We start from the raw sequence: 19,061 nt of genomic DNA on the forward strand, positions 1-19,061 counted from the left end.
TCGGGTCGGACGAGGGTCACAAACCGGGTAGGGTTTTTTGCGCTATTTGGGCCGGTTTTAGGTTTGGGTTGTTTTGCTTGTGGGCTTATAGACTTGTGGGCTTAGGGATTTATGGACTAGTGGGCTTAGGAACTTAGGGAATTGTGGGCTTCTTTTTTTAAAAAAAAATAAACAGATTGGACTAGATTGGGCCCACTAGTTGGGCCCAATTCGAACCGAAGAAAGGCCTGACCAAGGCCGGTCGAGTCGGTTCGGCCGGCCCCCCATTTGGACCGAGCCCGGTCCGGTCGGAGACCGGACCCGACCCGGTTCCCCTTTTTAAATAAAAAAATTAATTTTAAAAATTAAAAAATATTTAAAAATAAAAAATAAATATTTTATTTAAAAAATTAAAATTAAAAAAATTAAAAATTTCGAAAATCCAAAAATGATGGAGTTTGATTAGGATTTGCCAAGTATTGCCATTTTAGCGTAATTAGACCTTTATGTGCTCGTATATTGATTATGTTGCATGTTTAATTTGCATATCTAATTATGTTTTATTGCATGTGTTTAATTTTATGGCAATTATGATCTTGATAGTTATGATTATTACTTTAATGATTGCGCACCCACACGATCACATCATATGTTAGTGGATAAGTATAAAATCAATTCAAACTGCCTGTCAAAAATCATTTTGTTAAAATGAACAAGATTAGGCACCGAAATGGCACTAATTGGTTAATTAGTGTAATTAAGTCCCCGAACCTAGATTCTTTGGTCACGTAGGAAGTGAGGCACGCTCCCATGCCTCACTTGGTTTCTAGCCGACCCCAATAGGCTAGTGGTGACTCTTTTTGTGCAAAATTTTAAAGAATATCCCAACGTCACGCGGGGTATGGGCTTGGGAGAGCCCGCGCCCAATCATGGGCCTTAGGTCCGTCTTTTAGGCAATACCCCTAAACTTGTTCCCTTTCCCCTGAGGGTAGGTCGTGACAATTCCTACACCTCCCTGCAAGACAAAGGTGAGCAAATACTTCCCCATATAACTCCCATTCTGCAAAAACATTTAACATCTTTAATTTAAGGAATGTACCCGGAATCCTTGCTGCCAAACAAACATATTTTTGAATAAGATTAATTTTGGCATAAGTCCTCTAAGGTCTAAAATCAATTTCCCAGCGAAGTCGCCAAGTTGTCGCGACCTACCCTCGGGGGAAGGGAGTAGGTTTAGGAGTATTGCCTAAAGGACGGGCCTAAAGCCCGATGATTAGGCGCGGGCTCTCCCAAGCCCATACCCAACGTGATATTGGGATATTTTTAGGAATTTTGCACAAAAGGAGTCGCCACTAGCCTATTGGCGTTGACTAGAAACCAAGTGAGGCATTGAAGTATTCCTCACTTCCTACGTAACCAGAGAATCTAGGGTTGTGGACTTGATTACACTAATTGACTAATTAGTGCCATTTCAGTACCAATTTTGTTCATTTTAACAAAATGATTTTTGGCAGACAGTTTGGATTGATTTTATACTTATCCGCTAACATATGAGATATTCATGCGGGTGTGCAATCATTAAAGTAACAGTCATAGCTATCAAGATCCTAATTACAGTAAAATTAAACACATGCAATTAAACATAATTATATATGCAAATTAAACATACAATATAATTGATATACGAACAAATAAATGCCTATTACACTAACAAGGCAATGCATGGCAATTCCTAACCAAATCCTACAATTTTTTATTTTTCGAAATTATTTTTAATATTTTTAAAAAATTTAAATTATTTTTTAATTTTTTAATTTTTTTATATATTTTTTTGGATTTCCGAAATTGTTTTTTTTAAAGATAAATAATTTTTTTGGGACCGGACCGGGTCGGGTCAGGTCGGACAAACCGAACCCGGGTCCGACCCAATCGGGCCTGCAGCGAGGATGGGGGTTCGGCTAAATCGGCCCGCTTGAAAGGCAAAGCCCGACCAACCTTGGTCGGGCCTTTCCTTGGCTCAAATTGGGCCCAACAGAGGGCCCGATCTTCTACAACAGGGCCCTAAGCGGGCTTGTGCGAAGAAGGGCGAGTGGGCCAGATCAAGGATCTGGCCCTTCTTGGCTTGGGCTCCCCGTTCACGACCGAGCGATCATGACCAGGGACTCCCGCGATGATGGGCAGGCATTGTCCATCGGCTGCAAGTGCCGCCGCAGTTAGGCAAGGTGATGACTTTCCAACCGGTCAGCGACACCACCTTGGTGGCCAACTGACCAAGCTAGGGGCTTCACACAATAGAGGGAAAATAGGAGCTTTGGCTGGAAATTTCGGCGAATGGGCAGTGGGCGCCGTGGGAAACAGGGGCCTTGAGCTCGGCCGAGGCGCGCGGGAGAGCCTAGAGTCTAACGAAGTAAGCTAGGGTAACGTGGAACATAGCAGGGGATGGTTGGTGGCCGAAACCCACTCGAAACAGTCGGGGGAACTCCAGCCGGCTTGGTTCTAGAAGTCGCACACCAAATGTTTGTTAAAATGCCAACCTGAGTTCCGAGGAGATGGTGGCGGTTGGTAACTCACAAACGGCAACTGGGTGTTCCAGAGGTGGCTCTCGGCTCCTGGGTTTCACTCTCTGGCCTTCTTTTTGTGTCTCTTGGCTTCGGGCTCCCTATGTTGTTATGCTGTGGGTTCCAGTTGGAGTTGGAGGCAATTGGCAACTCTGGCAACGATCAACGGCAGCAATCGACAGCTCAGGGAGGTCTCCTTCTCTCTGTGTTTCTCCCTCTGTTTGGTGTACTCTCTCTCACTCGCTCTCCTCTTGGTGTTTCTGTGGTGCCGATTCTCCGCTCCTTTGCCGCCTTCGCCCCCTTTTCTTCCCGTTTCTTTCCCTTTTTTACTCTATTTTTCTTCTGCAAGACCTCACGCAAAGACCACGGCCGTGCTAGTTGCCGGCCAGGCATTCCCGACCCGCAGATCACGCTGCCATCCCGATCTCCCTGCTCCTCCATCACTGCTCCTTCTGCTCTCTGCTGCTGATCTGTTTTCTATTCTTCCTTGCAGGGTCCTACAAAGAGAGACCAACTGGAGGGAGGAAAAACGAGCGCGGGCTGGGCCAAAGGAGAAAGGAGGCTTGGGCCGGCCCAGCGCGGGGGAGGAAAAGAAAATAAATGGGGTGGGTCGGGCCAAAGCCGGATACGGCTCGACCCGACCATTTTTTTATTTTTTTATTTTTTTACTTTTGTTTTTTTATTTACTAATTCCTAACATTTAATGCATTTAGTTTTTTAAGTAAAAGTAGTAAAATTTAGTATTCCATGCACTATTAATCGTTTTTTTTTTTTAGTTCTATTATATTCCTACTCTAACTCTCACTCTCTCTTTTTTTAGTCGGTTCTACTCTATTCTGTTTTAACTCTCACTCTCAAATTTTTGTCTTGCCTCCTTACAGCTCACTCTTTTTTTTTTTTAGTCGGTTCTACTTTATTCCTACTTTAACTCTTACTCTCAAACTTTTTTTTTGGTCGGTTTTACTCTATTTCTACTCTATCTCTCACTCACTTTTTTTGTTGTTGTTAGTTCTACTATATTCTTATTCTAATCCTCACTCTCGGACTTTTGTCCTGCCTTCTTACAGGGCATGGGAGTCGAAACCCAGTTCTAAAATTAAATCGTCCCCTCCCCCTAAAGATAGTGAGGATTCGAACCCCCCACCTCCCCATTTCATGTTAGAAGGGTGGCCATTGGGACAAATCCCAGTGGTTGCAGTATCAATCTTTTAATGGCCTTAACTTTTGTGTTTTACGCTATAAGGGGCATTCTTGACAATTGATTTTGAAAGTTTTATATTCTATTTACCAAAAATTCCACACTTGGAATGTGTGGTCAGCATTTCTCCATCACTTGATGGCATGGCACGGCTCAAATAATTAACGGAATCGTCGCACGAAAATGCAAGCATGTGATAGGGTAGGATTTATCAGACAACGGAGTTTAGGGATTGCCCATGATGCATACGAACATGCAATGAGGGTCACCATGAATAAGCTCTCAGCAAAGGGCAAAGGCCCGAAGAAGCTTGAATCGAACAAACCGGCCCATTTGAGGGAAGGCTATGTCTGCTCTAGACTCCTAATACTACAAATTCTCACATTTTCTTTGATTTTCTAATTTAAGCATCGCGAGTCCATGTAGAACAAAATGTAGAGACTTTCTCTCTTTGTGTTTTGCAAGTCCAAGGCCCTCGAGGTCTACCCGCATTGGATTTACATATCAATACCATCTAAACCGCTATAAAAATATTAGGAAAAAAAAAGATAATCAAAAGAAAAATTCTCTAGAATTGAAAACCTTGTATTGAGAATCTAAAATAAGAAATTGTAGGTTTATGTCATTTAATTGACTTTAGTTCACAATTAGATGGAGAATGAAATCTGGCAACCATCTAAAGAGTTTATTTAGTAGTTTAGCAACATATTTACGCGCGTCGTATAAAAGCGGAACACGTGTTTCTTTATTTAACTGCTCAATTATGGCTATTTAAACATACGTGTCATATATAGCTTATAAGTTATAAATTATGGACAAACCTATTAATCAATAAGGCAAAAGATTTCTTTATACATCGTCAACGAGCTAGACACTTGGTCTGATGGGGTTTTGTAGTAGAACTTGTGGATAATTTTCTCCAAAGTCTATTATAACGAGTTCAGTTTCGGAATCAATTACACAGAAGAGAATAAAAGCCAACATTCGAAACTGGTAGAATGATCGGCCTAGGTTATGAGACGATAAATCCAACATACGTTAATGGCGAATTTTTTAAGGTTCATGGGGTTGGTTTTTCAAATTGACTGATGGTTCAATGCATGATGAGACGGAAGTAGAATCGAAAGCCTATGCCATTTTTCAAAGATGATGTCTTGCTTTGTTTAATGTCTTGTGAATCTTATTTCTTCATGCCATTTATCATGCGGCTATAGGAAGTTGCAAAATCGTATCTTGCAAGAGCTGCTACAAAAATCTCTGTTTCTTTTTATTCAATCCACTGCTTGGCCAGTATCCCACTACTGTGCAACCATGCAATACTGACAGGGTGAGCAGATGACGGGCACCCCCGGAGAACATCTTTCTGTACTATCCATGGCTGTCGTAACCATCAACTTCAGAAACAAGAGGCAACGTTAAGAAACACATAATAAACATATATACACAAACCTAACTTTTTGCTTGAAGATGACATGCATATAACGCTAAAAGAGGCATCGATGCTTGCACTTAGAGCGAGGCATTTGCCCAAAACGGAAAGCCTCTAGACCAGACCTTCCATTGAGACTGTCGGATATCGGAGAGGAGGTTGGAAAGATCTGCCTTCAAGTTGAAAGACATACAAAACTTACTTAAAACATGCGTTTATCATCTTTAGAGCTGCTAATTTCATTTCTGCATAATTTTGTGGCTCGTCCCTTTCGCAAGATGGTGAACATAACCATTTTATTTTTAGTCAATTCTCATAAATTATTTCACTGCTTGGTTCAAAATATTAGGAATAGCTATTCCCTGTTTATTTCACCCTAATAGCAACAGAACCATGCAGATTGTTGGAGAAATCTTTGTGAAGTATTTTGAAGTTGACAAAACGTTTCCATCAGTCTAGTCTGAAGGTCAGCAGACTCTATTGGTTAAAGTCTGAAGACTTCCGGACAGCCAGACTCAAGACTCAAAGTCTATCCTCATTGACAGTCTCTAATCCGTTGAAGAAAGGTTATCCAGAACTGGATGGTTTGTTCAGGATTTAACCTTATCATCTGGAGAAGATCTCGCGGTTGGAGAAGACATATAAGAATCCTTTGATTGATCAAGATTGATTCAATGACTGAAGATTCGATGATTATCTAAATATTATGGGAAGGTTCTACTTATGGAAACCGAGATCCCGATTGTATGGGCGAACAGATTGATGGGCTATCAACACGTTCCTTTAATAGCTCGAACAATCTTCCTAATTGATTCCGTCCAACGGGTAGATTGGAGGAATTCCTTTGGTAAGTGCCAACGGGTATGATGGCATAAAGGAGTATATAAGGAAGACGTTCTTAGTTGTTCGAGGTGTGCGCGATAGAAGAATTCCAAAGTCTGAAGCTCCTATTTGTTTAGATAAATCTTTTGAGCGAATACTTGTATACAAAAGAGAGTCTATATTTGTGAGAGACCTTGAGGAGGTGTGGTAAAACATCTACACTGTGGAATCAAGGCAAAGCTGTGCTGTAACTTCTCTTTTGATCATAGTGAAATCCAGCCGGTGGGCTATCAGTGCGGAAGAGTGGACGTAGGCTTGGAATAAGCCGAACCACTATAAATCCTGTGTTCAATTTTCTCTTCCTCACTCTCTCTATCTCAATCGTATTTCATTTTGTTAATTAAGAGAGAATTTACTTTCTATTATATGTTAAGAATCGCTTTCGTATATCGATAAATTGTTTAGGCACCTATTCACCCCCCTCTAGGTACTCATACTAGCAATATCAATTGGTATTAGAGCCCGTGTACTCACTTTGTTTGAAGTGTTTTACTTCAGAGTTAAAGATCCATGGCTAGTATGCTAGCACCAAGGCTGATGGAAGGGCAAAGTAATACCAGACCACCCTACTTTGATGGAAAGGATTACAACATCTGGAAGAACAAGATGAAAGCTTTCCTACGATCAAAGGATCCTCTGGAATGGGATGTTATAGAAAAAGGAATTACTCCTACCACCGCATCGGTCTCGAAAGAGGAAAAGAAACTGAAGAAACCAGCGGAATGTCTCGGAAGAAATAATCAAGAGACAAACACTCGATGCAAAAGCAATTTACTCCTTATATTGTGCTTTATCACCAACTGAATATAATAGAATATCTTCTTGTGGTACAGCAAAAGAAGTTTGGGACAGATTGCATATCACCTATGAAGGAACAGATCGAGTGAAGGAAACAAGAATCAACATTCTTCTCGGTCAATACGAAGCCTTGAATGAAACCGGGAGAATCAATATCGACATGTTTAGTCATTTTACAGATATTGTGAATGGTCTTGAAAATCAAGGTCAACCAACTTCTGATCCCATGAAGGTAAACAAACTACTGCGTGGACTCTCCAGGGATTGGAATCACATAAAGACTTCGATAAGAGAGACGCAGAGAATCATGCCACTATCTGTCGATGAGCTGATTGGAACTCTTCAGTCCTATGAAGTGGAAAGGATCAATGAAGATGAAGATCCAAAAGGTAAGAAATCCATTGCATTAAAATCAAATGATGATTCTGATGATACAGATTCTGAAGATGATATGGACGATGAGGAGCTTGCTCTCATGATAAGAAGATTCAGAAAACTAAATAGAAAAGGAAGAAGGTTCAACTCAAAGAAACAAAGCTTTCAAAGACAAAGACCAAGTCTCGTTGATGATGAGGAACCAAATAAAGATGTAGTCTGCTTTGAATGCAAGAAAAGGGACACATCGTACCCAACTGTCCTCTTCGAAGAAGAAGAGAGGAAAAGCTGAAAAATTTCGAAAAGCTCTCAAAGCCGAAACCTGGGTGATACGAGTGTGAAGAAATTGATAATGAATATGACAATCTATGTCTGATGGCACAATCAGACTCAGACTCTAGATCAAGCTCAGGATCAGACTCAAACAGTGAATTTGAGGTAAGTGATTTTAAAATTCCTGTCAAAGTTTCTAAATATATTGATGAACTATGCTTTAGTCTTAAGACTTCTCTCAAAAGAATTTCTGAACTGAAAAAAGAAAACTCAGCTCTAAAACAAAATGAAAATGTTTTAGCAGAAAAAGTTAAAAGTCTAAACTTGCCTGTTTCCAATATTAAAGAAAATGAAGATAATCTTTTAAAAGAAAATGCTTTTTTAAAAACAGATTTATCAAATATATCAAAGAAATTTTCTATAGGGTCTGAAAACTTGATAAAATTCTTTCAAAGACAAAGACCTTACTTCAATAAGTCTGGTCTAGGTATGACAGAAGAAACAATCCCCTTGATTGATTTTCCTAAAGTAAAAGAAAGAATTAAGAAAAGACTCTCGAGTGAGGTTTACAAAAATCACTTCAAGAAAGTTTTTGTAAAACCTGTAGGAAGAAATGCTCTCAGATGTTCTAAGTGCAACAGTCCGGATCACTTTGAAAAAGAGTGTCCTATGGTATGGAAACTTGTTAAGATAGTATTGGCTAATACTGTTTATCTTACTAACACCAAAGGACCCAAGAAAATTTGGGTACCAAAGAAAGCGTGAGACTTTATTTTAAATGCATGTCTCCGTCAAGAAACAGGTAAAGTGGTATCTTGACAGCGGATGCTCAAGACACATGACAGGAGACTCAAATTGCTTTATAAAGATTGCTCAAGTAAATGGTGGAAAAGTTTCATTTGGAGGAAACAGCAAAGGAAGTATTGTGGGATTTGGAACTGTGAAAATTGGAACTCTCACAATAAGTAATGTTTCCTTAGTGGAAGGACTCAATTACAATCTTCTCAGCATTAGTCAATTGTGTGATACTGGTTTCAAGATCTTCTTTCAAGAAGGAACATGTTCTGGGAATCGGTAAAGACTCTACTCGCCTTTCATGGGTCGAAGACATGGAAATATCTATCTTCTGGATGTGAAACCAAATGAATCGCAATGCCTTATCTCAATTCAAGACGAAGCAAGCTTATGGCACAAAAGCTTGGTCATGTCAACATGAAGCAATTAGCCAAAATTTCTTCAAAACAGCTTGTTCGAGGACTACCCAGATTGCCATACCAAAAGACTGATTCATGCACTCCATGTATTCTAGGAAAGCAGGTAAGAAATTCTTTTAAGCCAATTAATTATGTCTCTACTAATCATGTACTACAGTTGCTGCATATGGATCTCTTTGGACCAACCAGAACTCAAAGTATTGGGGGTAAGAAGTATTGCCTAGTAATTGTTGATGATTACTCCCGTTTTACTTGGGTATATTTCCTTGCAAGTAAGTCTGAAACCTTTTCGTATTTTGAAAAATTTGCTAAAATGGTTCAAAATGAAAAAAGGATGTGTTATATCTAGTATAAGAACAGATCATGGAGGTGAATTTGAAAATCAAGATTTTACAAAATTCTGTGATGAATCTGGCTGTAAGCATGTGTTTTCCTCTCCATATACTCCTCAGCAAAATGGAGTTGTGGAAAGAAAGAACAGATCTCTTCAAGAAATGGCTAGAACTCTTTTAATTGAAAGTAAAATTTCTTCTCGATTTTGGGCTGAAGTCATTTCAACAGCATGCTATATCATCAATAGAGTCTTCTTAAGATCCATTCTTCAAAAAACCCCTTATGAGTTATTCAAAGATAAGAAGCCTATTGTTTCATACTTTCATGTATTCGGGTGCAAATGTTTCATATTGAAAAATGCAAAAGATCGAGTTGGTAAGTTTGAAGAAAGATCGATGAAGGTATCTTCCTTGGATATTCTACTTCAAGCAAAGCCTACGAGTCTATAACAAGAAGAGCCGGATCATGAGGAGTCAATGAATGTCAAATTTCAAGACTCAACGCAAGATGAATCAAGTCGACTCATCAAGAAGAGTCTCGAACCACTCTGAGACCCTCCAAAGTCTACAACTCAAGAAGCATCTCGGACTGAAAACCAACTTCAAGATGTTCGTGAAGATCTAAACAAAGAAAGAGATCATCAACCAGACAAATCAACGAGTAACTGGAAGCATAAGTCTAGTCATCCCAAAGATCTTATAATCGGCGAAATTAATGAAGGAATTCGCACCAGATCCAAAAGGCGAGAAGAGTCTAGTCTTTGTGGCACTCGTTTCGAAATTGAACCAAAGAGCATAGAAGAAGCTTTATCGATGAAAGCTGGATTGAAGCTATGCAAGAAGAGCTCGAGACAGTTCAGCATAAATGATGTCTGGAAATTGACATCCAAACCTAAAGGTAAAACTGTTATTGGAGCTAAATGGGTTTTCAGAAACAAGATGAACGAGAAAGGAAAAGTCATACGAAATAAAGCAAGACTCGTGGCCAAGGGATATACGCAAGAAGAAGGAATAGACTATGATGAGACTTACGCTCCAAAGTGGCAAGGTTAGAAGCTATTCGACTATTACTTGCGTTTGCTTGTTATAAGAATTTCAGGTTATTCCAAATGGACGTTAAAAGCGCCTTCCTAAATGGATTTATCCATGAGGAAGTCTATGTGGAACAACCACCAGGGTTTGAAGACCCAAAGAAGCCAGACTCAGTCTTTAGACTGAAAAAGGCTTTGTATGGTTTAAAGCAAGCACCTCGGGCTTGGTACGACAGATTGAGTAAGTTTTTAATTCAAAATGGTTTTGTCAAAGGTAAAGTAGATACGACCTTATTTATCAAGAAGGAAAACAAAAGTTTCTTACTTGTTCAAATATATGTGGATGACATTATTTTCGGATCCTCCAATGAGAATCAGGCAAGAAATTTTCTAAGTCTATGCGGGATGAATTTGAAATGAGTATGTTGGGAGAATTAACATTTTTCTTGGTCTTCAAGTAAAACAATTGGAGAAAGGAACTTTTATTTATCAAGAAAAATATGCTAATGATCTTGTCAAAAGGTTTGGACTGGAAAAGTGCAAAAAGGTCGACATTCCAATGTCAAGTTCTTTAAAGATAGACAAAGATGAAGAAGGGAAGAAAGTTGATCAAAAGCTGTACAGGAGCATTATTGGATCACTTCTTTATCTTACTGCCTCTAGACCTGATATTTTGTTGAGTGTTTGCATTTGTGCTAGGTTTCAATCAGATCCTAGAGAATCTCATCTCAGTGCTACGAAACGCATAATTAAATACGTCGCTTCATCATCAAGCATCGGTCTTTGGTATCCTAAGAAGGGAGACTTTAATCTTCTGGGATATTCAGACGTAGATCTGGCCGGTTGCAGAGTTGATAGAAAGAGCACTTCAGGAACTTGCCAGTTGCTTGGAAGCAGGACAGTGTCTTGGTTTTCAAGGAAACAAAGCACTGTGTCTCTTTCAACAACAGAAGCAGAGTATGTAGCTCTTGGAAGCTGCTGTTCGCAAATTCTATGGATAAAACAACAGCTAAGAGACTTTGAAATTGAAGACTCATGCACGGAGATTAATTGCGACAACACCAGCGCTATCAACCTCACCAAAAATCCAATTCTCCACTCAAGAGCAAAGCATATAGAGATTCGACATCACTTTATAAGAGACCATGTTCAAAATGGAGATATTTCAATTCAATTTGTTGACTCAAAAAATCAACTAGCGGATATATTCACAAAGCCTTTGGAGAAAAATCAGTTTGAGTCTATACGGTCCAGACTCAACATTTTGAGGTATGAGGATATCAAAGTCTAAAGACTTTCAGACTCAGGCTTACAAGACTTTATCTACTGTCTTAGCTCGACCTTCAGACTGTAAGTCTTTCTCTCTCCAATCTTATCTTGAAAAGATACGATCATCAGATTGTGTTTAAATTGTTGCTATATTTAATTAACATAAATATTGCATCGATTCATTTTCAAAAGGGAAGTTATTTTTAAAATAACTATTTTTGCGGATAAAGACAGTTATTTTGAAAAGGCATATTTTTATTTCCTTTGTGACGGTTTGTTTACTCTTCTTTTTAACCGATTGTGCACTGTCGATTTCTCTTCACTTTTCTATTCACTTTTCTCTCAAAAACCCTAGAAAGCATCGATCCTCAATTCCCGTTTGTCTTCTTCGCTCAATCTTCAAAAAGTTTTCATCTTTTTTTCGGGAAAGTCAAGCAAGGAATCTTCCAAACACCGAGAAAGATGTCATCTTCACGAAAGTCCTCAAGAATCGCAAGCGGGGACCACAGAGAATGAGTGACGGGCCTACGCACTTCGATCTTCATCAAGATGAAGTTACTCCCGATCAGCAACCGAGCCCACAACATTCTCAGCGCGTCGGTCTCCTCCATCTAGTCCTCAAGGCGGTGTTCATCAGCATCAAGAAGAAATCATCGATGATGCACCCGTAAGAGTTCAAAAGCCCGCTTTTATTTACAAGCTATATCGTGCCTTAAAAGGAATTCGTACTCCTTTGAACTATGTTGATGAGTTTCTTAGAGACAAAGGATATAGGAACGAATATATCTTTCTGCGAAAAATGGAAAGTTTGGGAATCGCTCGTAAAGGGGTGGCTGAGGAAACCCTTGCGAATATCCCAAGTGATCCTCGTGACTGGGGACCGAATCCTGTAGATGGGAATGACGATGACAATCTGTTCAGTCTATTTCAACCGAAAATGGGTATTGCGGCTGAAATTCAAGGAAAAATGGGAGATTTGTTCAGATCAAAGGAACAAAAGGATCTGTACTCGAAATTGCTGAAGCGTGGGGTAATAAACCCTAGAAGTATGGACTTTGATTTTCTGGATGCTTGTGAAAGTGAACTTGAGGGAAAAGTTCGTTATCTTCAACTTGAAAAGTTTTGCTCGACTCAACCGAGGCTTATACTTTTGAATTGACTGCATACTTCTATTCAAATCTTAGCTTTTGGATGCGAATAGATTCTCCTTCAGTGTTAAAGAACAAGACTATGTTGTGGATATGAATATGCTGGCAGATGTGTTAGAAGTTGAGAGAGGCAGATATCAACCAATCAAAGTTTCCATTGCTTGGGCTACACTTGAACTGGTGAAGGACAGGAGAACAGATGAGAAGATCACCTACTCACGGATGAATGCATTCAACATCTTGCTTCACAAGATTGTGATCAATTGCCTTCGGCCGAAATCAACTTCCAAAACTGATGTTTCAAGTTCGAGGCAAAGTTGATGTATGCCATCCTCTCGTGGTAAGAAGTTTTCTCCCCTCATACTTGTTATGTTTCACATGTATAGAGCAAAGATGAAGGACAGAGGTCAACTCCCTTACCCAAGCCTTGTTACGAAGTTATTCGGACATCTGAATATTCAGCCTCCGCAAATCTTTTGTGTTCGATCATGCGATCATATGGTGGTAGGACTGAAAATGGTGACCAAAATGCGTCAAGGAACCGAGCAAGGAATTGGAGAAATTCAAGGAGAAGACTCCTACCAAATCTCATCAATTCTCTTCTCGCTGCTAAGAGAAAAGGGAAGTAGCCCATGGCTGCTTCATCAAAGAAAAGAAGAGCTCTCCTCGTTGAGGATGAAGATGATGACGAAGACATCACCATCTCTCGCAATGGCTTTGAGGAATTTAGGTCGTCCCTTCCCACGAAAGAATCGGAACAAAAGACGAAAGAAGCAGAGGAGAAGGAAGAAGAAGAAAGAGAAGCGAGCAAGAAGCGAGAGAAAGAAAGACCTGAAGAAGAAACAAGAGAAGAATGAGAACCTGAGGAAATCTCTTCTCCACCTGTAAGCATGGAAACAGGGGGAGATCAAGAGAAATGAGTGACGTCTTCATATCTTGATGCAAGTGAAGGAGTCAGTCGCTCGCCTGCAGACCTAGAAGATGTTTATGCATCTCAGTTTCCAGAAGAAGGTCATGAAGTGTCATCACCAAATCTGCAAGACTATGCTGATCTACCATCTTCTGCAGATCAAGCCGAAGCAAGTACTCAGACTGATAATGGAGCAGATTTTCGCAGAATCATGGATCTTCTCTTGGAGATGAAAGGTCATATTTATGCCTTGGGATGCGAAGTTCAAAGTTTGAAGAATGAAAGTCAAGCTTCTTCCTGTTCATTGAATGATAAGATGCAAGCCCTCTCTATTCGAATCGGCCAATGCCAAGAGTGAGGAGGTTGTACAGCTGAAGGAAGACTTTAAAAGGCCGGAAGGCATCGTTCGCCTATGGAAGATTTCCAGCTTGTCCGCATTCCCAAGACTTCATCTCATCCTTTTTAATGATGACAAAAAGGGGGAGAGATGCATGATTTGATCAAAAAACTTTCAATCATTTTTAACTGTTTGTTGGATTGTGTTGTTGTTTAACTATTTTTGACAGACTTTGACTTTGTTTTGTGTCTGGATGAGATCTGAACTAGACTTGGACTTGACTGCTTCTATTAACAAGTATTGATATCTTATGGATGGTTTTATTATATACTAGACTAACCTATTTTCTGTGGTTGCAGATTCTAGTGTTAATCTTTTAGCCATTCATCTCTATAAGATATGCATATGTGTTTGAGAAATGTTTTGCAGGTCAAAGTTATCCAAATCTGCAGGAAGGTTTTGTCACCATCAAAAATGGGGAGATTGTTGGAGAAATCTTTGTGAAGTATTTTGAAGTTGACAAAACGTTTCCATCAGTCTAGTCTGAAGGTCGCGGACTCGTTGGTTAAAGTCTGAAGACTTCCGGACAGCCGACTCAAGACTCAAAGTCTATCCTCATTGACAAAGTCTCTAATCCGTTAAAGAAAGGTTATCTAGAACTGGATGGTTTGTTCAGGATTTAACCTTATCATCTGGAGAAGATCTCGCGGTTGGAGAAGACATATAAGAATCCTTTGATTGATCAAGATTGATTCAATGACTGAAGATTCGATGATTATCTAAATATTATGGGAATGTTCTACTTATGGAAACCGAGATCCTGATTGTATGGGCGAACAGGATTGATGGGCTATCAACACGTTCCTTTAATAGCTCGAACAATCTTCCTAATTGATTCCGTCCAACGGGTAGATTGGAGGAATTCCTTTGGTAAGTGCCAACGGGTATGATGGCATAAAGGAGTATATAAGGAAGACGTTCTTAGTTGTTCGAGGTGTGCGCGATAGAAGAATTCCAAAGTCTCGAAGCTCCTATTTGTTTAGATAAATCTTTTGAGCGAATACTTGTATACAAAAGAGAGTCTATATTTGTGAGAGACCTTGAGGAGGTGTGGTAAAACATCTACACTGTGGAATCAAGGCAAAGCTGTGCTGTAACTTCTCTTTTGATCATAGTGAAATCCAGCCGGTGGGTCGGTGCGGAAGAGTGGACGTAAGCTTGGAATAAGCCGAACCACTATAAATCCTGTGTTCAATTTTCTCTTCCTCACTCTCTCTATCTCAATCGTATTTCATTTTGTTAATTAAGAGAGAATTTACTTTCTATCATATGTTAAGAATCGCTTCCGTATATCGATAAATTGTTTAGGCACCTATTCACCCCCCTCTAGGTACTCATACTAGCAATATCACAGGGTCCGCAGGCCCTCACTGCCGGTCAGCTAGGGTTGCTGGCCCCTAGCCAAGGCTCGGTGACCCCGGCCTACCCTCCCCCATCTTTCTAACGCGACGGCGGGGAGGTGGCAGCAACAAGGGCTGAGCCCTCAGCCATCAACTGCGTTATTCCTCCTTTTTAATTTTAATTTTTAAATTTTGTTTTTAATTTAATTTAATTAATTTTTATATTAATTATTCACCCACGTTAGCATGCAAAACGATGTCATTTTGTATTTGGCTTGCCACGTCAGCGTATAAAACGTCATCGTTTTACACTTGATTCGCCGAAAAATTGCCACATCAGCATTTTGGCCAGATTTTCTCACCGCTGGCACTTAACTGATTCATTTTACTCTGATTTTGGCACTTAAGTGTTACTTCCCTAACTTTTGACACTTAAATATCCATTTGTGCCAAGTTTTGGCACTGTAGATGTCCCAAACTCGCCAAAAAAGTGGTGTGTGCATGAAATTCTGGTGGCGAAAGTGACGATCCCCGCGGTGCATAATGAATGGGAAAGTGCAGTCACTCGGCGGGGTATGTTTGGAAACGACAATAGGCCTGATGAATGGTGTGTTGCTAAGAAAGACAGATATTTCCAACAAAAATCCATCGCATTGCTATACAATCTATTATTTTTAGGGATTTGGAATTGAGTAGTCTTAACCTACAAAATTGTGTGCATTCGGCTCATTTGACATTTCATATGTGCAATTCATCTATCATAAATATAATTTTTATGTCATCTTTCCATACCGGATGGTCGCCAACTCTCATAAAAGTAATGTTATGACTCCATTTTATTGGGAAAATTAAGGGATAACATCGTCACAATCACTTGAATTTTTCCCAATTTTACAATTGAATATCTCAACTCTTTTTTTTGGTGCAATCAAGTACCTCAACTTTTCAAATGTGGGTCATTAGATACGTCCCTTAAAATCAAGAATGGAAAATGTCAACGTAGACACTAACACCGTTAAATAATAATCTATATTGGTGTCCGATGTAGCCTTTTGAGACGATTCCGCATCAATAGATGATATTTGGATGGCTGAAATCACCCAAGTCAACACACACACACACACAGTGTCTCTACCCTTATCGCTCGATTACCAAAAGGAGAAGCCATATTTTCTTAACGTTTGTCGAGTAAACAAGTCACGCGAGCAAAATCACATAACATGTGAATTTATTTATCTGATGCCTCACATTGAGCCAAGTCTAAAAGGTTGAGATACTTGATTAAACAAAAAAAAAAAAAAATTTAGACAAACGACTTTAGAGTGGGAAAAATTCAGGCATTTGCCCTGCCATTATTTAAAAATTGAAAGACTTGGACACTAAAAAATTAGATGGACCATCCAACGGACTTATTAGGATACTTGTCTTTTTCTCTTTTTGCCCAAGACAGACGAGACTACGTAAAACATGCATTTACATCTTTTGAAGTGGTATCTTCATTTCTGTACAATTTTGCGGCTCGTCCCTTTCGCAAAGTGGCAAACGTATGTAGTTTATTCTCATTAATTATTTCATTGCTTGGTACAAAATATTAGGAATAACTATTCGCAGTTCCTTTCACCCTGAAAGCAACTACGATTTTGGTGAATCCTTATATTACTGAGACATTTCATTCCGTTCATATGAGTAAAATTTCAACTACAATTCGAGATGCCTCTTGAAATGAAGCTTTTTGACATGATCTAACATAAATAAATTTTTTAAGTACCGTACACCATACTACCAGTAATGGGTGACAAAGGCGAGTACAACAGCTTTTCAGTAATTACCTCTAGCTCGATGATTTTCATATACATCACACTTAAATAGACAACACTTATTTCTTTTCAGAGCGAGGCATTTGCCGAAAGCCAAATGCATCTAGACGAGACGAGACTTTGGCTCAATTATATGTTGAAACTTGGCATCTTCGAGGGGAGTTTAGGAGGCTCTGCCTTCAAGTTCAAAATGGCTATTGCCTCTTCAATCGAAGGCCGATACCTAGCATCGGGATGAGCACACCACAGCCGCAATCATCAAGAACTCCGCCTGTCACTTGTCGAAATCCTTGCCGAGCCTCTTGTCCATCGCACGGAGAAAATTCCTGCGCCAGCGCCAGCGCCCACTCCAGCTCCTGCATCCATAACGCTTCCAAACCAACTGTACAAGGCCTTGGCTTTGCTCCGCTAATTCTGAGTCGAAGACTCTTCTCCCACATACTATTTTTAGAAGGACCGCTCCAAAACAGTAGATGTCAAATTCCATACTTGCCTCACTTGTCTGATGGTATTCCGGAGCCGTGTAACCGTGTGTTCCTATCACTTGGGTTGTTTTTCACCATTGGCATGGTCAACTAGCCTAGCCAAGCCAAAATCTCCCAATTTGGCCACAAACTTTTCATCGAGCATGGTATTACTGGATTTGATATCCCTATGGATCATACATTAGTAGAGCTGGCAAAATGGGTCATAAACCCATATTATGATCCATTTTTAGTTAAATGGGTCATATATGGGTCAAGCGAAAATTAAATATCGGTCACAAATGGATCTTAGAAAGTAAAACAAGAAAAGAAATGGGTTTGAATGCGTTATTAGGAAACTTACTTTGAACCCATGCCCTTCCTTCTCTGCCTCCTCAATTCTCTCTTCCTTCCATCGATTGCAAATCTTTGGATGAGCAGAGCACCCCATTTCCTTTCCAATCCCAACCAATTGCAGCCACCGCCTACCCCGCCATCATGCTGCCATCTTCGTCGCCGATCCTGAGCTCGTTGGCCTCAGGCGAGCCGCAAGCTCGCTGGCCTCGGCGGAGCTCAGGCTCGCGGCCTTGGCCAAGCTTGGGCTCGCTTGGATCTGGCGAGCCGCGAGCTCACTGGCCTTGACGGAGTTCAGGCTCACCTGGATCGAAGAGAACCAGAGCACGCAGCTTAACGATGGACTCCTGATGGAGTTTTAAGGAAGAAAAGAGTCACTCTCTTATGATAATAAATGAACAAAAAAACACGAATGAGACGCTGGTTGCCCCCGAAGCCATCATAAGAAACTAACCACTTGCCAAAAAGAAGTTTGGAACACGAACAACTTTCAAGCTATGAGTTCATTAATTCCAACTATTTGACCCAATCGATCTCAGATTTTGCTCAGCATAGCGAGGCCATACCATGCCATCCCTGATTAGTCCATAGTCCATAGTCCATAATCTACACCAAAGCTCTATTTTTTCATCAAAGAAGCTACGGAATCCCAGGCACTTCTACCGTATATGGCGTGAACCGTACAAAATTACTAGGTCCCTTATTAAGCACAAGAACCTCGTAACACAATCTTAAAATTGTCGTACGACAGTTACACAACTAGCCGTAAACGAGTCTACGTACCTCAGAAATCCCACTGAGTCACCCACACCTTCGAATTCTCCATTGCCATAGTGGTCAAAGAAGCACAATTCATTTTTAAAAAAAGCTATGGCGGGCGAATGTGTTGAGTCTCAAATCGACGACACATCGTGCGAACCGAATGCAAAGTCGTGGGCTTGAGGAAACCACTTTGCTCTTCTTACCCGCCAATTTTCCGGGCATAAATAAAAAAGAGAAATTTGAAATTAAATGCATCATCATTCAAAAAACCCAGAAGGGAAAAAGAATGAAATGCACAGGAAATGGTGACCAAAGCAAGCAATGCAGAAGAATCGGAGAACCCAAAGAACCTGGACAAGCTCGACCCGTCACGAACCGAAACCAGCGCCTCCGCAGCTCGGCGATTCATTTCCCTTCTTCCCCCGAGAAGATTCAGAGAGCTGGGGGCAATGTTGCTGTAAAATCAGGGTTTAAGGAGCGTGGGTTTATGTAGAAACCTGGGATTACGCTCTGCGACAGCGCGAACCTGAA

At 40.2% G+C, this 19,061-nt stretch overlaps 1 long non-coding RNA gene across 1 annotated transcript; it reads right to left on the reverse strand.

Annotated features, from left to right (window-relative positions):
• Positions 1-16,850: 16,850 nt before the first annotated feature.
• On the reverse strand, positions 16,851-19,061 carry LOC120293332. The gene is made up of 2 exons (XR_005551089.1): positions 17,779-19,061; positions 16,851-17,625 (listed from the first exon to the last, which is right to left on the reverse strand). It is a non-coding gene; the product is annotated as an uncharacterized LOC120293332 (long non-coding RNA).

Source organism: Eucalyptus grandis, chromosome 5 (genome assembly GCF_016545825.1).
Source record: "Eucalyptus grandis isolate ANBG69807.140 chromosome 5, ASM1654582v1, whole genome shotgun sequence".
Classification (NCBI taxonomy): Eukaryota; Viridiplantae; Streptophyta; class Magnoliopsida; order Myrtales; family Myrtaceae; genus Eucalyptus; species Eucalyptus grandis.